This window comes from Xyrauchen texanus, chromosome 7, assembly GCF_025860055.1.
Source record: "Xyrauchen texanus isolate HMW12.3.18 chromosome 7, RBS_HiC_50CHRs, whole genome shotgun sequence".
Lineage (NCBI taxonomy): Eukaryota > Metazoa > Chordata > Actinopteri > Cypriniformes > Catostomidae > Xyrauchen > Xyrauchen texanus.
In genome coordinates this window covers 27,318,748-27,343,142 of record NC_068282.1, presented here as the reverse complement: position 1 = coordinate 27,343,142, position 24,395 = coordinate 27,318,748, and the positions used below count along the sequence as shown (strand labels likewise).

General features: G+C 40.6%; 1 pseudogene; it reads left to right on the top strand.

Annotated features, from left to right (window-relative positions):
* LOC127646099 (rootletin-like) overlaps window positions 1-24,395 on the top strand; it is a 75,228-nt pseudogene that overhangs the window by 6,421 nt on the left and 44,412 nt on the right.

Sequence of the window (24,395 nt, the reverse complement as noted above, 5' to 3'; positions counted from 1 at the left end):
TATGTGGAGCACACCTGCCAGTTTAGGCTGTCAGATATGCTCTTTTTTGTAATGGAGGATGCACAAAAGGCATGTCCATATCAAAGCAAAGGCTCTCTCACCGGATTGTTGACACAGTCGCCCTTGCCTATAATTCACATGGCGCGAAATGCCCTATTAGTGCGAAAGTGCATTCAACTAGAGGCATGGCCTCTTCATGGGCATGGGCAAATGATGTGTCTCTGAAGGACATATGCCTTGCAGCAGGATGGTCTTCGCAAAACACATGTGCAAGGTTTTATAATCTAGATGTGGTATCCATCTCTTCGCGAGCCCGCTCTGTATAAAGATCTTACTTTCCTAACACCCAGCGGTTCAGCCCAAACTCCTTTATTAAGGGCATGTTACCTGTTATAATTTGAATACAACCACCTGTGTAGGCTGTTATCCAAATTACTCTATCTTAAGTCACATGCACTTCCAAAAAGAATAAACCTCCCTCAAACCTCTGGTTGAATTTATACTGTGTGTATTATATGACTCGTATATGTCCCCAGCATAAGATTAACTTCCCATCTGGTGGTCACCATGTGGGGTTATTCAGTATTCTATACACTTGAAATATGTTGTAATAAGTCACCAACTGACAGGTCTCTGACTTATAGACATATTATTTTACAAATGGTTATACTCTGGTGTACTCAGCGTGTTTATACTCTGGTGTACTTCCTTTTTCTGGAACTCCGTTCCTCAAAAGTGTTTCCGTAAAGTCGAGTGAACCATAATCAAAAGGGAACGTTTCCGGTTACACATGTAACCTCAGTTCCCTGAGATGTTGGGAACGAGACATTGCGAAAGCTGGCCGCACTACTACTTCAGAGTTTCGAGCTATGAATGATGAGCTTTTGTCCTTCAATCAGACAATTCTGAAGAAATGGTGATTGAGGGCCCACTTATATTGGCCAACTGCACGCCTAAAGATGCCGGGCTCAAACACCATCGCCAATCATAGAATTGTCGTTATTATACAAGGGCTTCCGTTAGGTCGGGGGAGAAGGAATTCCCCAAAAGTATTTACTGCATCTCAGGGAACTGAGGTTAATTCTGTAACCGGAGACATTTTAGTATACAAACACAATAGTTTAACTGTAGTTTTACTATAGAAACATTGTAGACTGTAGTAACCATAGTTTTTGGTGGAAAACATTTTTCTATAGGAATATTATTTTAGGGTAACCATGTTTTTTTTTGGCAGAAACTATGGTTTTAATATAGTAATATTGTAGTAACCATGAAAAGTAAGTTAAGTAACCATGTTTTTTTGGAAGAAACTATGGTTTTAATTTTGTATACTGTATCCAAATGGTAACCATGGTTTTGCTATAGATTAAACATGGTAATTCTTATGGTTACTATGGTGTTACCAGGGCTGGTCTGGGAAGCAAAATCGGCCGAGATTATACATTCTGCATAACACGGTGGCTCATCGTTGATTATCGCGGCCCATTCGGCACGTTTCGTGGCCGAACCACAGGCCGCTCGGTTCTCCCGATGGACATTCCGCCCCTGATCGTCCCAAAAGTGCATCGGCCCACCAGGAACATGCCCGGTATGCCAGATTACCAGTGCAGCCCTGGGTGTTACTACAAATACCATGGTCAAATTGTGGTTTTTATTGCCATAGTTTTAATTTTCCTGTATTATTACTATGGTTTTACTACTAATATCAATGTTAAAATATGGTTACTATAGTAAAACCATTGTAAATGTATTGAGAGGGAACGCAAAACTATTGTGAGGGCACGCAAAACTTATTTCAAGGGCACGCAAATCTATTTCAGAAAACTGTTCCTGCCCTGTTCTCTAAGCAGCTCTGCAGAGCAACATCATCACACAGCATCTCAAATGTTGCTCTGGTAATTCTGAAAAGCTGAAAGTGGAAGTCATCATAACTATTGACTTCTATTACCTCCCAGAACTGTCTCACATGCTGTCGCTCCCAAACATAAGGCATCAGCATGAAGTTCGTCAGAGCTTTTTGTCTCTGCGCTCTAAAACACAAATCATTTTACATTATACATAATAAAAGAGCCACGGATTTTGGACTATTAACACATAGGATGCAATATTGCTTTATTCTCAAAAATGTTTAACATAAATTAAATTCGCAACATGGATGGAATCTCAGCTATTGAGAATTAACACTAAGCTGTCTGCCTTACCATTTTTATTTCTCAGAGCTGTACAGTAAGCAAATTAATCCAAAACACAGATTCATAGAGATTCATTTACATTGCTTTGATCGTCACTCGCTCTCTGTTCCTCCACCTTTGATGATCATTTTGTCAATCACCCTCACTGCCTCACACCCTGGCATCAATCGAAGTGTGTAACTGGGTGGATTCTGCCATGAATGATGTAAATAATCCTGTAAACTGTTTGGCAAGAAAATCTGGTGGCAATTAGGTTGGAGCTGACATGGACTTTATAAAAACTGTCATGCAAATTCCCCTCTAAGTGTGGCTGGCAATGCAGAACGTGACATGGGCCTTTACAAGCCTGTAAACATAAAAGCTGATAGAGACTGCACAATTGAGGGATGAAGGGGGGTGGGATCATGTGAGAAGTTTTAAAGAACATTTGACTCATAGCTTAACAGGTGGAGGCCCCAGGCTACAGTGCTCCGACGCAATCGCATGTATTTCACAGGTGTTCTGGTTTGAGCCAGGTCAACGCGCTGCTCCAGGAACAAATCGAACAAGCTAACAAAGCCAATCAGGCCCTGACAGATAGCATGCAGAAGGCACGAGAAGAGGCAGAACAGAGGGACACGCGACTCATGAGGGAACTTGAGGTGAGAGGGAGGAGGGTGGAAGGAAGGATCTAAAGAGTATGTTTTTATCCAAATCCACAGTTTAAGGAAAATCTTTCCTTAATCCGACCCAATGAAACTCAACTCTGGAACTTGTGGAATTCCGCCATGGTGCCTGTTTTGTCAGTCTGGACAATGTCTTTGTTTTAAATCATTGTTGTGATTTTCTCAGCTGATGTTTCCTGTGAAAACATTCCAGTCGATTGGAAAAAAGAGTGAGAATTAATTGCTTCTGGTGCAAACATCTGGTGATATTAAAGAGCTCATGTAGTTTTCAGACACATACAGTCAAGAAAAGTACACAGTACCATTTATAAAGATGTATGTCTGCCTAAAATTTACATGTAGCCATGTGCTTGTGTGTATGCATGTATGTGCGGGTGAATTTATTATTTTTCATGTGTGCATGTGCATCCATAATTTTCTCAATAATGGACACATCTTTTACCTGACACTGTTGGCCCCTTTATTACTGAACCCGCCGACCATATGATCATGTCACCCTGTACCTCCCCCAGATGTGTACCTCCCGAAATCACCACGAGCTGGCCCGTGTGTGATCTCTGTGGTGTCAGGCTACCTTTCTCCGCAGCTTGTTTACCCAGCTGCGGGCTTTTACTGATAGGTAAGTGTTTCTTGCTTTCAGATCTGGCACAATCAGCCTGGTCTTATAGAATCATGTTACTATACCTACATTTTTGTGAAATAATTTTTTGTGGCTCGTTGTACGTATCACAGCCATTTCCTGTTGAAGTGAACACTAGAGGTGCTCCAACTATGACTTTTTCCCCTTTCACACAAATCATAAGTAAAATGGCAGATAATAATTTCATAAATACTTATTTTTCACCCTGTTCCTCACTCAGTGCAATCTATGACATCTAACACATTTACTATAGCGAATGATTTGTAAGGTGAGACTTTTTAACATTTAAGTACAAAACCAAATACATTTAGAAGCTCGTTCATGCATAATCAAGTCGGTCGTTAATTCAAACAGTGTTAATTTTTTCAGTTTTTTTTATAGTCATAGTCTTTTGACATAAATCTCCTTTAAAATGTAATATTCATTGATTTTAAGTTTCAGAGTTTTACTCTGATGAAAATTACATATAATTTTAGTCAACAAAAAATATATCTTTTAGTGGATGATGACTTTCAAAATTGACAAAAGTTGAGTGAAAGTGTAAAAGACCAAACTTAATCAAATATTCAAACATTTAGAAAAATTATAAACATTTTCTAATGTAAACATGTATTAAACATATAACTATACATACTGTCCTTGTTGTGAACAACCTGAGCTCCTGAAATAATCATGAATAGAAGTTAGCCTACTGTATTCTGAATTCTTTATACTTTTGAAACATTTTATTTTTCTGTGAAAAGATATTATATTGCATGTACTGTAGGGTGTTTCTTACGGAATAAGCGTTGTCACAACACAAGTTTCGCAAAGCAAATGCATGTTGTGACTAGCGCATCATTTAGTTCACATTTACTCGTTCATTCACTTCACTGTGCAGATTTAAGTTTTTATATTACATATACAGTATGTTGTGGCTATAGTGATATACTCATTGTTGAGTATGTGTTTGAAAGAGGCACTATATTTACCACATTTTGAAGTGGCTCATTATGCCGAGGTGGGTAGTGTAGGCTAGGGTTAGGGTGAGTAGGGAAGAGTTAGGCTTAGGTTTGTGCATGGGGGAACACATTCTGACAGCGGAGAATGTTACCGTCAGATACTGTTCCCCCATTCAGATCTGCTGTGGGGAAATAGATCCCGACGGGGAAACAGAGTTCAGCACAACTTTGTATTAGATTAATCCATGTCTAATATATTCTTCTAAATGCAGATTCTCAATATTTTGCTGTATCATTTTTATCTCTTCATATTTTCATCAACAGTTTGCTTTATTAAAACCGTTTAATTATCGTCATGATGTGCCTTTTTCGTTGCGTCTTCGCTATCGTTGATGAAGTCAAAAACCCTTCGTCAACAAAAGTTTTCACCAGTGATTTAGTTGACGAGAGTAACACTGAGCTCAACTGATAGATTGTTGCACTTCCGATACAAAGGACTGGAGTACAAGTCCATCAGAGCAGGTGAGTTGAGCCAGAAGTGTCATGAAGCACCAAAAAATGATGTGAATGCATCAGCAATCAGTTAGGTTTAAAGTTTTGGGTAGGGAGTTAAAGGGAGAAACTCGATTAACCTTCAAAACCTCAATTGTTTGGGAATTCAACTCACTTTTAGCACCACATAGTGGACATTTTTTTACCTCAGAACTGCCGCGATATGTGTAACTAACAACGTAATTTCATTTAGCAAGAATGTCACCACAGCCATGTAATTTTCATGAGATCAGGCTAGGTAAAATACAAATGCCAATGAAACATGATCTCCTCCTTCCAACCCCACTGCCATTTATCCACATTCAGGATCAAAGCAAAGTGGGTCACCTGGGTCACCCCTCACCCATCCACACCACATCCTTTGGGAAAAAGTGATGGTTAGATTGCACCTCAGATTAGTCCTGGACCATCCATCAGAGCCAAGCTTGATCAGGGCTCGGTCTGTGTAAATGCTGTGATCATTGTTGAGTAATTTGCTGTAATGTGGAATACTCAACACATGGACAGCGGAGAAACTGTTCACGACCCTTCCTTAGGCACAACACTGTTCAAAGAGTTTATTCCCAGATCGCAATATATAGCTTTATAGTTTCAGCCATCTGGCTCTCGTCAGTCGAGAGCAAAAAACATTTCCTTGGGAATGCTCTGAACCTAAGAACATACTTTTTGTAGTTTAAGGAAATGTTGCTCTTTTTCTGGTTACCCCCTGTAATTGTTATTTTGTGCTTTACAGGAGTTTGTCGGACATGCGAGTAGAGTGCGCAGTGACTGGTTGCCTTTTTCATACAGCCTGTATAAATTTGGAGGCTAGTATGAGCCAGCACAGTACCCCCACCAGCAATGAAGTATCAACACTGAAGAGTCAGCTGAGAGACAAGCTCAGAGAAGCTATGCAGCTGCTGGCCCGCTTTGATGCAGAGAAGGTACAGCTTAGCTCCAGGTCTATACAACATGTCTATCTCTTTAAACACATGTCCCATTCATTTTTCACCCAGATAATATATAAGAAGTGTCATCATACTTGAGCAGCAGGCTATAATAAATATGTACGGTATTGCCAGCTGGGGTTAAATTATCGTATTCAAAGGATTTTGTAGTGTCCAATATTTCAGCACATATCCCAAGATAACCAATGCTTTGAATTGAATTATTGATGTCCTGAACTTACATCTCCTAGATGACTCATTGCGCATTGTCCTGAGTGCTGACACACAGGGAAGGTCAGCATGGATTGCTTAATCTATCCAACTATGTAGCATGCCAAAACTAGACAGAGAAAGAGAAAGAGGGAGGGTGTCTCTTTTTGCTCAGTATGCACTACATTCTTCAATGACTTGTATAATGTGTCAGTGGTCTCTGACACTTTCTTTTGTGATTGGATCCATGGATCTGACAGAGCAAGGTTTGGGTCTTTTGATGAATAGAGTCATTGCAGCTTCTCTCTCCTTGATCTTTTCATCAGTTCCAGTTTTATAATGGAAAGAGTGGAGATCATTCTCCATTTTGATCATTGAACTTTTAGCCACACTTTATTGAAGAGGGATGAAAGGGGCCATACACAAATGAGGATCACTATAGTGTTTGATCATTTCACCGTAACCTAGGTAGTTTTACTCTAAATGGATTTCATTCTGTAATAAATGTGTACAACCAGAGGTGTAACTACCAATTAACAAGGATGTATGCAATGTCAAAGTTAGCACCCCTAAAATATGGTGCCCCCTTAAATGTTTCTCCATCCTCTTTGGGTTGATATGTTCATGGGGCAAATATTCTAATATCTGAGTTTAATAGGTAAACTCAGATATTACTCATAGTAATTTTAATCATACTTTTAATCATTCATGAAGATAACTTCCAAAATACAGCAGATAATGGTTCATTTGGAATAAGGTTGTGAATTCCTCAGAATAACATTTAATGAGAGAGCTTTTCTTGCTCAAGATGCATAACATGATATGTGCATATGTCTATGCAGAATCCTGGAACTGTGGGAAATGGTGAAGCATCTCCGAGCACAGAACAGTGAAAAAGAAGGCAATGTGACAGCAATGCAGGGCAAATTGGACAGGATGGTAAGACCACACAATTAGTAAGCAAATATAAAATTATTTAGAAGGGTTTTTTTTTTTTTTTTGTCTGGATGAAGTTGTCTTTTCTGATATGTGTCATGGCTGTTAAAGAAGCTGTCCATTGACCTGAATACTTTCCTGCACAGGAAATAAGTTGGTCTGAAGAAAGAACCGAGAGGGATGCCTTATGCAGCAATCAGGTTTAATGATATTTTGGGTCAGATTTACTAAATATCTTAAGGCTCTTGACATAAATGACATGTGATTTTGGAATCACATCTATATTTCTTTCCATTGTATATTTTTATGTGGCTGGAATGATAATAAACTACTTGACTACTGAACATTTTAGAGTAATTGTTAATACAATTCCATTGACCACGCTTACACATTATAACTCCTCTGTTAGGTGGTTTGGGGAGAATGTAGTTCAGGGTCAACAAAAGATGAGCATTCTCCTTCGTCTGTTTCTGCAGTATCTATTTCCTCTTTGCAAAGAGACAGTATTCTGATAGCTGTGCAGAGAGTATTTTTACAATGAAGGGCAGAGATTCAGGTTAGCAACAAGCCTTCTGAACACCATCCTGATATGACACAATGTTAGCTTTATTAAATAAGGTTAAATAACATGCATAATACTTGTAAATGGAGGACCTGCAAGCACGTCTGGAGGCTTCACTGGAACAGGTTGCCACCTTGCGAGATCAGCTGCATGTGGGAGATGATGAACGCCAAAACCTGGAACAGAGAATTCGGGTACTGGAACAGGAGAACCAGCAGTTGGAGAGAGTTGAGGAGGACAGCAGAGATGCCCAGAGATACCGCACCTTGCTAGGCTTAGTCACCAGGTAGAGATTGGTTCTTTATCATTCTGGGACTTCAATAAGAGACGTAATTTAATTGTTTAATGACATCAGTAGAAAAAAAGATTTAGAAGACTGCACATAAATCTGATTTCTCTAATATGATAAATAGCACTGATCACACAGTGATTTTGTAAGTGATAAAATCTGATCCGTTTGTTCAGACAGCGTAGTGAATGTCCAGTGTATTTGTATCTGTAGCTGTGGTAATGGTAAGTGTGTCACCATGATGCCAAGAGACATAATATGAGAGTAGCTGTCAGTGTATAAAGAATTGAAATAATAGTAGAACATTTTTCATGTCTATCATGAAAGAACACAGTCATTACTGTATTTACACATTTATGCATATGCTGTGTCCAAAACAACTGACTAGTTCACTTAATCACTGTTCATTACAAAGTGAATGTTATATAGTTATAATATACACTCACTGAGAACTTTAGTAGGAACACTATGATCCAACATGGTCTTCTGATATTGTAGCCCATCCACCTCAAGGTTTGACATGTTGTGCATTCTGAGATGCTATTCTGCTCACTCCAATTGTACAGAGCTGTTATCTGAATTACCGTAGCCTTTCTGTCAACTCGAACCATTCTAGCCATTCTCCATTGACCTGTCTCATCAACAAGGCATTTCTTTTCGCAGAACTGTCATTCACTAGATGTTTTTTTTGTTTTTGGCACCATTCTGAGTAAACTCTAGAGACTGTTGTGCATGAAAATACTAGGATATCAGCAATTACAGAAATACTCAAACCAGCCCGTTTAGCACCAACAATCATGCCAAAGTCGAAATCACTGAGATCACATTTTTCCCCCAGTCCGATGGTTGATGTGAACATGAACTGAAGCTTCTGACCCGTATCTGCATGATTTTATGCATTGCTTCCACACGATTGGCAGATAAATGCATGAATAAATAAGTGTACAGGTGTTCCTAATGAAGTGCTCAGTGAGTGTCTATTGATAGTATAATATATTTACGATTGGACTGTCACAAACATTTGTGCATGGACCTACTTTCTTACATCATGACTCAGGATCTGCCATTGGTACAGTTGAAGTCAGAAGTTTACATATAACTTAGCCAAATACATTTAAACTATTCCTGACATTTAATCATAGAAAATACTTTATTTTAAGAATGTGAAATGATAGTAGTTTTTTTTTTTACATTTTTTTTAATATTATGTACTTCTTTTATCATGAAAATGTAATTTGGTGTTTGTTATGTATGCATTTGTTGTGATTTGGCTGCTACCCTGGCCAGGTCTCTCTTGTAAAAGAGATTCTGAATCTCAATGGGACCTCCTGGTTAAATAAAGTTATAATAATAAAGTAGAGTGAATTATTTATTTCAGCATTATTCTTTCATCACATTCCCAGTGGTCAGAAGTTTACATACACAAGTATTTGGTAGCATTGCCTTTAAATTGTTTAACCTGGGTCAAACATCTTGGGTAGTGTCACAATTGAAGAATGGGAAGACAAGAGGTGCGGATCCAAATGCGTTTTTTATAACTGTAGTCTGGCTTTTTTATGGTGGTTTTGGATTAGTTGCTTCTTCCTTGCTGATATAACAATGCTGGACACAGGTAGATGAAGAGATGATGGCGATGATGCAGTGTAGAACCTGAAACTAAACTTGGCTTGGAACCAAACAACAAAGTTACATTAAAAATATTTCACAAGAGATGATGCAAACATGAGAGCTTATATACACAGACATTGGGTAAAACAATAACAAAAAAAACAATCACAAGACTTAACTAATAAGATAATGAAATATGAACCAATGACAAAACATAACTGATAACAAGTTAACAAGAGAATAAACCAATGAAAACAAGACACATGAACATGGAGGGAAACAGGACATCACATAACAAGGTAAACACATCTAAACATGGAAGACTAGGGGCAGCTCTGACACCCCAATTCATGAACACACTTATTAAACATGACATAAATGCCAAAGTTCTGTAGGGAACTGGGGGGTCTTGGGGTGTGGTCTGGCGTGACAGGGCATGGAGTAAGGGATCAAGGTGGAGTCCATGTGGGGGGTGGAGCCATGAGTGGCTCGTTGGGATGGAGGTCCCCTGTGGAGGCAGGCCTGCACTGTGGAGCAGAGGTGGGCCTGGACTGTGGAGCAGAGGCTTGCTTATGACATGGCATGGAGAAGTTAGGGGCTTTACTATGACATGACATGGAGCAGACTGAGGTTCGGCTGTGACATAGCATGGAGCAGTCTGAACATAACTGATAACAAGAGAAACACATCTAAACATGGAATACATGAACACCCACATTAAACTTGGCATGGAGCAGACTGAGGCACGGCTGCGACATGGCATGGAGCTAGGGTGACAATCTCTCCCGCATTTTGCGAGACAATCACGAAATTGGAAGCTTTGTCCAGCAAGTCATAAGCAGTTTACCGCATTTCAATTTTGTCTGTATAATTTTTTTTTTATTATTATTATTATTTCGGCATCATTTTATTTCATCGTCCTTTAATTACATAATCACTATATAAAAAAAAAAAAAAGTTAATAAGAAAACACTGAATATGCGCAACACATTCTTTTTTTCTTGCCAGAGTGGGAAAACACTGAAAAAAAAAAAAAAAACTGCAACAGAAAAATGGGTCTATCCGGAGCTCCAGAGAAGAAAAAGTGTCTTTGTTCGTATAATAAAGAATTGGAGAAAATATATACATGGTTAAAACCAGTTACAGGTTACCCTAAAAAAGGAGAGTGCAGGGTATGCCACCGAAGTTTCATGGGCAGCTCTGCTGAAGCATTTCAGTGCCCCAAACATGACAGCTCTGGTATCTTTGGCTTTGAGCATTCCTGTCACCAACGTGTTCGTGGAGAGGGTGTTATCTCTGATGACCGCTGCGTGGACAGAGACAAGGAACTGAGCATCTGTGGACCTCATCAAAAGTGAACTCCTGGTGAAAGTGAACTACAGCTACACCTGCCAGGAGTTCTACAGTCATAATGAATGAGAAGGCCCTATTCGAAGCAGCCAGATCAGACAAAAAAATAAATAAATTCAAGATGCACTAAATCCAGTAAGAACACATTTAATGTTTCTAGTCTTTAATTATGGAATTGATGTGCTTATTTGGAAATGTGCTTTTTAACGATTAGATTATTATTTTCACTTCATTATATTTAGATTGAGTAGGTCTGTGCTGTTAAAATTTGTTTGTATCGTAGACCTTATGCCAAACTGAGTGACGTTCACAGTGCCGGTCAGCGCCGTTATTAACATTTAATATCACTGCAAAAATACATCTAATATAAAATCAATATTTATTCAACAAGTACAATAATAGTAAGTTCTCTCTCCCTCGTGTCCCGCATTGTCCCGCAAAATCAGGTCTGCTGACCTGCAACAGATTAATAGCCAGGTGGTCACCCTACATGGAGCAGGCTGAGGCGCGGCTGTTACATGGCATGGAGCAGGCTGAGGCGCGGCTGTTACATGACATGGAGCAGGCTGAGGCTTGGCTGCAACATGGCATGGAGCAGGCTGAGGCGTGGCTCTGACATGGCATGGAGCAGACTCTGGCGTGGCTGTGATGTGGCCTGGAGCTGACTCTGGCATGGCTGTGACATGGCCTGGAGCTGACTCTGGCATGGCTGTGACATGGCCTAGAGCTGACTCTGGCGTGGCTGTGACATGGCCTAGAGCTGACTCTGGCATGGCTGTGACATGGCCTAGAGCTGACTCTGGCGTGGCTGTGACATGGCCTAGAGCTGACTCTGGCATGGCTGTGATATGGCCTGGAGCTGACTCTTGCATGGCGGCCATGACGTGGAACTCAGGCTTGACAGCCATGACGCGGAAACTCAGGCTTGGCGGCCATGACGTGGGGCCAAGTCGTGGAAGGTGGAGCTGTGGGAGGCTTGAAACGAAGTGTCCTAATTGACTGGGAAAAGACCTCAGTGGTCATAAACATGAGCGGAGTCTTGGGAGCGACCTCTGTGGTCGTGGGTATGGACTGAGTCTCGGGAACGACCTCTGTGGTCGTGAACATGGACAGAGACTTAGAAACGAACTCCGTGGTTGTATACATGGGCAGATACTCAGAGATGACCTCTGTGGTCATGAACATGGACAGAGACTTAGAAACAACCTCTGTGGTCCTGAATATGGGTAGGGACTTGGAAACAACCTCTGTGGTCGTGAACATGGGCAGAGACTTAGAAACAAAAGCCTTTCTCCTCCTCCTCCTCCTCCTCCTCCTCCGGGAGGCCGAGGTTGGCAACGCTGGCTCTGGTACGGGCAAGGCTGGCAATGCTGGCTCTGGGACAGACGAGGCAGGCAACGCTGGCTCTTGGACAGTGAAGCTTTCAGCTCATTGGCCGTGGCAGGTGTGGCCGTTGACTCGTCGACCGTGGCAGGCATGGATGTTAGCTCGTCAGCCGTGGCAGGCTTGGGTGTTAGCTCGTTGGCCGTGGCAGGCATCAAATAGGAAATCTGCTCATTCAGCCCAAAATGGAAACAGTATTTGAGGGCCACCTCATTAAAGTCCACCTCACTTACTAGAGAGCAGAAGTCCCCCTCTGTGGCAGTGGGGGCGTGGTCAAGCGCCCGTCCGAGGGAGAAAGCGGTAAGGGCGCTTGCACCTGAGCTAAATTAATGTTTAACACCTGTCTCTAATTTCAGTGAGCATGGGGAGAGCGGAATAAAATGGGCACAGAACCTCCAGACGAGGGAGAGAACAACGTGTCAATCTAGTGTTGGCATAGACAAATCATAATAAGAGATTTATGTTATGCAGAGAAATTTTGTTATGTTCATAGAAACATAAAGTTTGTAAAATATTGCTGTGGCTATTAAAAGAACCCTTACTTCTGAAGAGCTCTGCGTCTTCATTCCATCCTTCTTGTCAGACCTCTTCACACCCTCATATTCCTCCAGGGAACGATAAAAACCAAGTGCAGATACTAGGCACAGGAGTCAGACTGCTGGGTTCATGGTGTGTGGTCAAGTATTCTGTAACCATGCTGGAGATGATGACGATGATGCAGTTTAAAAACCAAGTGCAGATACTTGTCCACTTGCTTCCTCCAGCATCTTCGCAAGGTACTTTGCTGTTGTTCTGGGATTGATTTGCACTTTTTGCACCAAACTACATTCGTCTCTAGGAGACAGAATGCTTCTCCTTCCTGAGCGGTATGATGGCTGCGTGGTCAGATGGTGTTTATACTTGCGCCCTATTGTTTGTACAGATGAATGTGGTACATTCAGGCATTTGGAAATTGCTCCCATGGATGAACAGACTTGTGGAGGCCCACAATTGTTTTTCTTTTACTTTGAAGGTAGGTCTTAAAATACATCCACAGGTACACCTGCAGCTGAATCCAATTATCCTATCAGAAGCTAATTGGCTAATTGTCTAAAGGCTTGATATCGTTTTCTGGAATTTTCCTAGCTGCTTAAAGGCACAGTTAACATCGTGATAGTCAATTAAAAGTGAAAATCTGTCTGTAAACAATTTTTGGAAAGATTACTCATGTCATGCACAAAGTAGATGTCCTAAATAGACTGCTAATAGGTTTGTAGTATGGTTAAAAAAATTATTTATTGACTTCAACCTAAGTGTATGTAAACTTCTACTTAGTTTCACTTAGACTTCAACTGTAGTTCAAAAGATGCCCCAATCCTCCGTTACTTATACAAAAACATCACTTTAGAACTATTAACGGCAGCATGGACTGTTTCTAACAAGTTATTTTAGAAACAGGTATGTGTGTGTGTGTTTGTGTGTTTTTTTGAGTGAGAGAAAGGGAGAGAGAGAGCTTGATTGAGCAATTACCTGTATATGTCGCATCTCCCAAGAAGAGATAAACAGTATAGATATAGCTGTTTAACTCTATTCCTCATCTTTTGAGTTAGTCAGCTTGCTTAAGATCATTTTCTCTGTGTAAAAAATCTCTGTCCGAGCATGGTCTTCCCTGAGAATTTTGTGGTGGCCAGATTGTTTCTACCGCCATGTTGAATGTTGTTTTCATGCTGCTGAATTCTGCTCCCAATGTGTAAACTCCAGTAGGAAAGCACCTTGAGTATGCGTGATTACTTCGTCTATTGTGTCTCTCAGCTGTGATAAACTGTGATAAGCTGTATTTCCCAGTTGTCGTTTAGTAGTAATCCAGAGCGATCTTGGAGTGAGAAGCAATTGTTGATGACTTCAAAGAAACTGCTCACTGACTGGCAGCGCTGACTGAAATTAATGTCAGTTCAACACTCAAAAATTGTCTTTTGTTACAAGCTGCTGGCTTAAGTCTTTAATGTCACAGGGAAAAATGAGAAGACGCAAATCTAGCTTTTTACACATCTGCGCTGCTCTTACACTTTTGATTGTAATGGCGCGAACAAATGAAAGAGTGAAGTGTTTGACTACTGCTGTGTAGAGTATGAACGGAAAATCATGAACTCATTAATTCTGAATGCAATGCACACATTTTTACTAAACCCACACTCTGATCCTCCCCATCTAAATCACCAGGTAGCGCCAGCGAGTCTGGGAGTTAGAATGCTTTCTTGACGTTTTTACAACCCAAAGAGCCTCTCCAGAGACACTCGTGATATCGCCATCTACACACTGAAAATCTATACACACACACGTTCCTACCATTTAAAACCCAGAAATGGCTTATTTTTGGGGAAATATGTTTTATTCCCGTATGCTTGGGTATTTCTGCTGTTATATCAAACTAGTTAAGATTGTTTAGTTGTGTAGTTAAACTCTGAGGGCTTATATAAAAAGTCTAAGAGTATATATTCACTTTTAAGTGTACCAAATACAAGTTTCTTGGTATCAAATTAAACCTTACGACTCGCCCTAGCTGAATATATATATATAAGGTTACATTAAAATGTATTCTGCTATGTTTTACCATCTTTTGAGTGATTCAAACCACATCCGGACCCTGTTGTAAATTAGGCAAATGTTGAGCCTTGACAAGACAAAGGGAACCATCTCGCGCCAAAACTGAGGAGCCTCATTGGGTCATTCCTCCCAAAGGAGGTGTGACCTCCCTACCTTAAAAGTCAGGATCTGGTGTGGAATCGCTCTCTTGTCCTCTTTCTCTTGTCCTTTGTCCTTACATCTCTTGCTTTCTTACTCCTTTTTCTCTTCTGAACCTCTTCAAGTTTTCTTCAACTTCTCTATAAACTCTCGTCAGACATGTCTTTTGTTTTATTTGCCGTTTATCTCAGTCTTTTTCTTGTCTTCGGACAAAGCTCAACACTCTACGTTTTTGGAGCAGTCCGATATTCTCCGGGTGAAAGGACTCTCTCTCAGTTTCAACCATTACTCCTAAGATGCTTTGAACTTCCCGTGAGCGATCCATGCTCGAGAAGCACCAAGAGAAATCCTCCATCTCACGGATGCAACGAGGACATTCACGCACACACTCTTGGTCTTGTTCAGCGACACAAAGGTCCATTTTGCAAGTATTATTCCATCTAAATTCAAATGCGTTAGAGTGTGTAATTCCCTTGCTGGCTCTTAAGGTTTAACTGTTGTAACAAGTTTGCTATCCCTGTAATCTCTTTATTTTCCTTCCTGTTTTACTTTGTTTGTTCTATGTTAAATGTTTGTTGTTAAATGTGTTCTACGTTTGTTAAGTTTGTGATATATCCTAGTTCCTTGTATTAAACCCAATGTAAAACAGTTAAAGGATGGGAAAGGAGGAGGCGAGAACCGGCTTGACGATATAAATCATAGTTTAATGGAAAACTTAAAAGACAACACAAACACACATGACGGACATGTCCGCTAACGATCTCTCTCTCCCGCACAGCCCTCTGCAGTCGACCTTTAAACCTCACGGAGGCATAATTAGCCTAATACGGGACCGGGTGTGTAGGATCACGACCCGGCCCCGCCCTCCGCCCTGCCACATTCCTCCCTCGTTCTCTCAGGCTGGGGAGCCCCGGCCTGACGTACATCCCCTCTTTCCCTGGGGAGGGCGCCTTCGCGCTGTCTGCCGGCAGGTCATCCCCATCTACCTGGACGAGGGAGGGGACAAGGGGAGGGAAACAGAAATAATTAAAATGGGGGGTACTTCCTGTAACAGTGTAGTACCCCCCAAAAACTGTAAATTTTAAAAGAGGCAAAGGCCAACGCAGAGCAACAGTGAGAGAGAGAGAGGAGAGAGAGATGCAAAAAAAAAAAAACTTACTCGCCAGTTCTCAGATACGCCGCAGCTTGTTCCTCGGCCACTCCTCCACCCTTTGTCGGACGACAGCCGCGCCTCTCCGGGCAGATCCGAGGCAGTCCTCCAGCCCCTGGCGGACGGAACACCCCGCCGCGTTCTCGGGGACTAGAAGGGGTCTCCCCCGCCCCTGGCAGCAGTTCTCTCGCTCCAGGCGGTCGGTAGTGAGCCCCTCCCCGCTCGCGGTCGGCGGTCTTAAACCCCGCCGCGTTTCAGCGGCCGGTAGGCGACTCTTCCGCCCCTGGCAGCGGTTCTCTCACTCCAGGCGGTCGGCTAGGAGCCCCTCCTCCCCTTGCGGTCGGCGGCCATCGTCCTCGCTCAGGTGGCTAGGCTCCTCGTCCCCCGGCAGATGGCCGCGGCTGCTCCGTTGGGGTGGATGGTAATGGCGAGAACTCTACTACGGCGTATCCCTCCTCCTTCCCGGGTTTCAGCACCAATGTAAAACAGTTAAAGGATGGGAAAGGAGGAGGCGAGAACCGGCTTGACGATATAAATCATAGTTTAATGGAAAACTTAAAAGACAACACAAACACACATGACGGACATGTCCGCTAACGATCTCTCTCTCCCGCACAGCCCTCTGCAGTCGACCTTTAAACCTCATGGAGGCATAATTAGCCTAATACGGGACCGGGTGTGTAGGATCACGACCCGGCCCCGCTCTCCGCCCTGCCACACCCAATTATACGCTTGATTGTCTGTGTTTGTTGGTCATAAAGCAAAGCCTCTTTAATGTGCGATCTAAAGCTACAAGCTGATATTATCAAAGTAAGTTAACGTGCTTTGATTAAGTAGGCTTATACTAAGAATAAACCTTCTGGAGAATTGATCAAGGGTATCGAGCAAAGTGGTTTGCTGGACGAACTGATTGGTTGCGGTACGGGTTAATTCCATTAAGGTGTTCTGAAAATGAATACAGCCTGTCTGCATATGATGTATATTCCTAATTAATTATAATTCGTTGTGTTTAATTATCTATATATATCTGAAGCAGACTTTTGGGCTATATAACCCCTGTTTTGGGGCAATTTAGAATGTATTGTTATCTAGTTCAAACCGTATGATTAATCATTGATTACAATCATTAATATTAATTGTACATTCCCCAAACCTGAACCAAGAAACCCTACAGCTGTTCTGAGACATCAGCACTCAAGGAACATCTCTCGTCCAATCAGATTCAGGGAACGCAACTAACTGTTGTATATAATGTCATATAGTTTACTGTATGAGGTAAAAGTTAATAAAAATATGTGTATTTAAAAACCTTTGCACACTTTATGTGTTGTGTCTTAAATGATGAAAAAATAAAACGTCTTGACATCCAATCTAAGCGTTCAGACTGAGACGCATTGTAAGAAAATCTCATTTTAATCTGATTTCAAACCATTTTAATCAGATTTTTAATTTGGATATGTAAAGATTTCAATTGTTTTTAACTCTTCAGACTACAAACTACAAAACCGATTTGAGTCGGTTTCAAAAACCTTTTACTGACTGTCTGAACAAAGCCTTTGTGTTTTTGCTATGACTTTGGTTAATTTAGCAGATGCTTTTATCCAAAGCGACTTACAAATCTTCTCTCATCAGCCAGTCTATGACAATGTATTTATCTAAAGCTAGCAACGTCCGACGCTCTCTCTTTCTCTTCCTAGTGAAAAAGGAGCGCTAGAAAGGCAACACTCAGCCCTACAGCAGCAGTTGGAGTGTGTACAAGCAGAGCAGGAAGGCATGAGAAGTTGCTCTCTGGATGTTCAGAGACAGAGAGACGTCCTCAGGCAGCAGAGGGAGGACCTGGAGAGGCAGCTGGCTCGAGAACATTCTGAATCTGATAGGGGGTACGGTATTGCGAAAACTCAAACTCCTCGACCTCCTCCTCGCCCTTGTTTGTTTCCCTGTCCTATTGTTTACAGTCAGTATCACTAGCACATGTTGTCCTTAAAGTAGCCTTAAACTTAAGCAACATAATGTTGTTTAAAAAAATCCATGAAACACGGAGATGCATAATGCAGTTACTTTACTGTTCAAAGGTAACAAGCCTGATCATGATGTGTGCGATGTGACCTTTAACCTCAAGTCTTCTTTTCTGCCCAGATGAAGAAAAACAACTATTTGAGGAGTGTGTTTACAGAAACATGTCTGCTTGTTTATGTTTGGGTGTACATGAGAATGTGTATATACCTATGCGTTGAGATTAATTTCATGTTTTGTTTGTGTCCACAGTTTTGTCATGCTGGTTTTCCCATAGTTTGCTTTAGTTTTCATGTTGATTCTTGTTGTTTGTGCTGGCTTTGTTTTGTACTGCTTTGCCTATATCACTGATCAAAAAGTATGCATTAATGTGTACATGTATGCGTATGTTTTGTACAGACGACACACTTTGAGCAGCAAGAGGTGAGACACTCTGAAGAGCGTAAAGAGCTGGCTCTGAGTCAGCTTATTTTACAGAAAGAGGTTCTGGAGGATGAAAAGGGCAGTCGTGCACAGGCTCTTACTAGGGTACTGCACACACAAACACACACACATTTTGGTGTGGCAATCCTTATGAGGACTCTCTATAGACATAATCATTTTTATACTGTACGAACTATAGATTATATCCCCTAACCCTAAACATTTATTTGTACATTTTCTTTTTTTTTGTCTCCCCAATTTGGAATGCCCAATTCCCAGTGCGCTCTAGGTCCTCGTTGTGGTATAGTGACTCGCCTCAATATGGGTGGCAGAGGACGAATCTCAATTGCCTCTGCATCTGAGAACGTCAACCTATGCATCTTATCATGTGGCTTGTTGAGCGCGTTACCGTGGAGACATAGCACGCATGGAGGCTTCACGTTATAATGCGGCATCCACGCACAACTCACCACGTACCCCACCAAGAGCGAGAACCACATTATAGCGACCACAAGGAGGTTAACCCAACGTGACTCTACCCTCCCTAGCAACTGGGCCAATTTGGCTGCTTAGAAGACCATGATGGAGTCACTCAGCATGCCCTAGATTAGAACTCGTGACTCCAGGTATGGTAGTCAGCGTCTTTACTCACTGAGCTACCCAAGCCCCTGCATTTTTACCTGAAAAACCTGAAAAAATGTCCTGGTAAACCAACCAAACCCACACACACACAGACAGACAGATACAGACACACAATGTCTGAGACGTAAAACAGTGCATATAGGCAAACCGGACTGCTGATATTATTTGTTCATTTATTTTTTACAGATATGAAAACTAAAAAAAGTACATCAGACATAACCCAATTGTTCACGTTTACTATATTATTATACAGTATTTTTGTTATGACAAGAACTCAAAAATTAAAATAAATTAAAAAAATACTACATAATTCCTCCCTCTGCTGCCTTAAGAGATCTCTCTGTCTCTGAACTTCTCATGCCTTCCTGCTCTGCTTGTACACACTCAAACTGCTGCTGTAGGGCTGAGAGTTGCCTCTCTAGTTCTCTTTTTCACTAGGAAGAGAAAGAGAGAGCGAGAGAGAGAGAGAGCGCATCGGATGTTGTTAGTATACTCTTTACTGGCTGTACAGTGACGTGCAAAATAACTCACTCCAGGGAGCACTACAGAGGAATTTAGATTCTACTCATGAAAAACAACCTTATCAAAGGGAATAGCAGGCACAACAACACTGCTACAACATGGGTCACCATCTTGATTGTTTTGGGTTGAATTGAAGTCAAATTTATTAGCTTGGGAGAGCGTTTTCATAAACCTCAGTTACTCTGGACAAAACATCATCTCGGTGTGGACGGAAGGGCAAAATGTGGCGAAATTAATGCATATTAAAATTAAAATGTATTAATGTGGATGAGGCCCTACTGACTCAATGACTCAATTGTTTATTCACTCATTCACTCACACCTTCATTTTATCACACTCATTTAATTATTCATACATTCTCTCGAACCACTCACTCACTCACTCACTCGCTCATGCACATTTTTCCTCACTTGTTTACTCCCCTCACTTAATAATTCATTAATTCATTCACTCGCTCATTCCTTCATGATTTCTCCCTCCATCCCTCTCTCTATGCCTCACTATTTCATTCACTCCCTCAATAACCCATGGCACCTGATCTAAGTCTGTATACAGTAAATACGCTTTGACTGAATTACACCCAGTCATAAAACATGTTTTCAGATTTATTTTGCATTATTTATCCACTAAATAAATACAGAAGGTTTTTTTCCTGTCAAAAGTCCAACTCAGTTGCTGAATTACTGGAAACTCAGTTTACGCTCTGACCATGAATGAGTTATGTAGCTCTGCTTGTTTTTAGTGGTTGATATTTGCCATGCAAAAGTGCCTATGAAAGATTTTTCACCACTTGCTCTGCCTGTAACTAACAGCTTTTCCACACAACCACAGTTCTGCCACAGGTCATTTTGGGGACAAAATGTAACAGTTAAACTCCAGTGCTCTTAACAAACATATTTTATCCAGACCACTGATTACAAAATAAATGGCAGTTTCGTGAACTTGGTAGCTAATCAATGTGTGAAGCCAAACTCCCCACTGATGTTTGTACTGCCTCCCTGTAGGCAGAGGCCCTGAAAGCTGCTCAAGAACTGGCGTTCACCAAACTGCGAAGCAAAGGTGCAGGGCTACAGGACTCCCTAGCCAAGATGGGAGCCCTGAGTGAGGGGTTGGCAAAAGATAAGGTTGAACTGAACCGTCTTCTCCTACAGGTCAGTGTCATGGAAATGAATTGTGCATAGTGTTTATACTCTTTATATTCTTTTGTATTTAATTTAGTATGTATTCATTTGAATTAACGGTTAATTATTTTATTGCAGAGTACTATTAAAGACTTGTTGGTTGTATCTGCACTCTTAATTTTGTTTCGCATTCTTGTTGGAGTATGACATATCAATCTAGTATTACAGTCATCATTTTAATTTATCATAGAGAAATTGTGCTTGACCTATGGATCTTATTTAGAGTAGCAGAAAATGAGGCTGTGAGGGATAGAAATACAAAATGTTCAATGGGTTGTTCTGTTGTTCAAATTGGTGAAAATACATCTTTCCAAAATGTTTTCAACAGAGAAAGAAACTGGAAAATTAGATGTGATTTAGGACCTTTATAAGACTGCATGCCAACATACAAACTGTAAGTCAATCCTCACAGCTTTTTATCTGTGTAAAATTCAATATGCCGTCTACCTGGACTAAGGTCTGTTATGGAGTGCCATTTGAAACAACTGAAAATGATTTTAAGGATTTGAAACACTAATGGTTAAAGGTGCACTCAGTAAATTTTGCTTTTAAATTGTGCTGACAATCTAGCATCGAAGATGCTGCATCATGCAAACATGGAACTTCTCAGTTATCAATGCCATTATAGAAATATGCTATTTGCTGTCAACTATGAAAATATTCTTTGAGTGAAAGCATTCAGTTACAAAGGATTTACAAGATACAGTGAGCAATATTTAGCTGGTCATACGATCTCAACATGATGCCGTTCATGAATATGAGCACAGTACTAGGATGTAGAAAAGGCCACCTTTTATCTTAGGGCATTTTCAGACCTGTAGCTTGTTTGATTTGTTTTGAAACAGGGGCTAAAATTGTTACAATGTTGCAATTTCTTCTTGGTTCGGTTCGCTTTCACAAGGCAACATTTCAAAATGGTCCAAAACTGTGTCAATAAGGGTGCTTTCTCACTAGCACTTTTGGTGCGCACCCAAGTTGAATGACTTCAAAGTTCGGTTAGTTTGGGTGGTGTGAACGCTGTTTTCCGAACTCGGTTGCACAGCCACAAACCGCACCTAAGTCCACTTGAAAAGGTGGTCTGGGGTACTACTGTTCATGTGAACTCAGGTGTGGCTCGCTGCTAATATAAATGCAATCATACCAAATCGCAGAAGTGAACCCTTATTGATGACGTATAATTCATGTCTTTACAGGCTCCAGATCGCAATTATAATGGTGATGAATTTATTAATGAATTTCTCATACCAGCTTGTGTCCAAATAAATTATCTTCAGAGAGCAGCTCAGGCTTGCGGCAGACAAACGCTGATATTCTTCACATCATTGCACATTCAATGCATTTGTGGCAGACAAACATAATTGTCTTTTTGTGCATGTAAAGTTTTGGTGGTAAATCCAAAGAGATGAATACTTCAAAAACACAAAGAAGCTGATATCTTCTTGAGTTGTTGCTTAGTTACAGTAGCAAACAGCTGCCTCTTGTACTCATGTTGTTGACATTATCGGACTGTGGTTCTGACCAAAAAATATGATGTGAACGGGAGTCGTCTAAGATGGCGGGCTGAGCACATGTGCTTTTACCATGCTGCCTAGTTAATCTCCCAATTTTGATTTGAAAGTTTAAAAATTCTCATTTACACCTACTTCTTTGTCTTAGTTAGACATTGTGTTATTTTTTTGTCCTCAAAAAGCAGCAGTCTACTCAGCAAACAATTCACTCCAAGATTATTATTCCTCCGGCTTATCACACACCCCCAGTTTAGTTTCAGATGTTCCAGAGGCTGATTTAAAAGAGAGATGTTGTAACTCGTATCATTTCACTCCTACTAAGTCAAATACTTCACGACGATGACATCCCCAATGCAACTCTACTGCAAGCCATTATTTCACTGACTGTTCGTTTTGATTCTCAAGATGAAAAATTAGAAGAAACGGTGAATCAAATGCGAAGGAATAGCATTATGATAGCAGAGATTTCCAAGGCTTTTGAGTTCAGTTCTGCTGAAATTAAAGACTGCTAAGAAAAATGCCAAGAAACAAGCAAATCGTTCATGGGTTTAACCACATCACACAAAGAGCTGGAGAGCAGAACATCTGCTCATGAGCGGTACAAATTGAATCTCCGGATCAACTTCATGAAGGAAAAGCCTGAAGAGGATCCCTGCAGGGAAGTGATTGGCCTTATTGCTGAAATTGCACCACACTTGATACAGATAGTAGAGGACTTTGTTGACACAGTGCACCGAATCGGTAGGAAGGAACCAGGGAATCCAAGGCTGATGATTGTGCAATTCACAATGCGGAAATACAAGGATGAAATATGGAAATTGACGAAAAATTCGCCAGTCTGCCTGAACCATGGAGCCAGATTCATGGAAGAACTTACGAAGGAGGATTGAAACGCCTGTGCTGCGCTGTGGCCTTTGATTGAGCAAGCGCATAAAAAAGGGAAAAAGGCTTTCTACCAGTGGCCATTTGGTTGCATTGAAGGAAGACACATTGACACAACATAATCTTTTACTTGAAGATGGTGTGAGATATGATTATTTGGAGACATACTTGGTTGTGAGGTATATTCTGGGTTTGTTGATACCCAACCCTGAAAACGTCTTGTTTCATTTTATACCAGTGCTTGTTCTTTTTCTAATTTTATACTTTATTATTTTATGTTTCCAGTTAAGTTACCATTTTCATTAATGTCATTAAACATTTGGGGCATTCAAAACAAGGTCAAAATATAAGTTCAAAAGCTAAACGGAGAGAAGAGGGTGAAAAAATTACTTCTTACTTTTGTAGATTTGAAAAAAGAAGATTGTCTAAAAATGATATTCATTCATTAATGGTGAATGATACTGAAAGCACAGACCATAAATTAATATGCAAGGAAATCCAATGCTTCTACAGTGACTTGTATTTTATTAACTTCTCTCCAATAGATTGTAATAATTTTTTTGAAAAAATAATATATTTCATTCCCTGAATTGAGAGACCACTGTGATGGTTAGTTACAGATTGAAGAACTTGACTTAGCAGTTAAAAAATTTAAGATAAACAAATTTCCTGGAATGATCTTAAATTGTTGTTATTTAATGCATTTGTTTAGTCTATGGAAGAGAGGTCCTTAGACCCCAGTATGAGTCAGGGCCTGATTACCTTCATCCCTAAACCAGATAAAGACCTAAAATATGTAGATAATCTTCGCCCAATTATATTGCTCAACAATGATTATACAATTTTTACACATATTTTTGTAAATAGATTAAAAGATGGCATTAATAATTTAATTAATGAGTCACAATCAGGATTCCTGAAAGGGAGATCTATTCATAATAATATATGATTGGTTATGGATTTGGTGGGGTACAGTCATTTGATAGAGGATGATGGATTTATTCTATTCTTAGACTTTAAAAAGGCCTTTGACACATTAGAACATGTTTTTCTTTTTAACATTTTAGAACTTTTTGGTTTTGGTGAACGATTTGTTAGT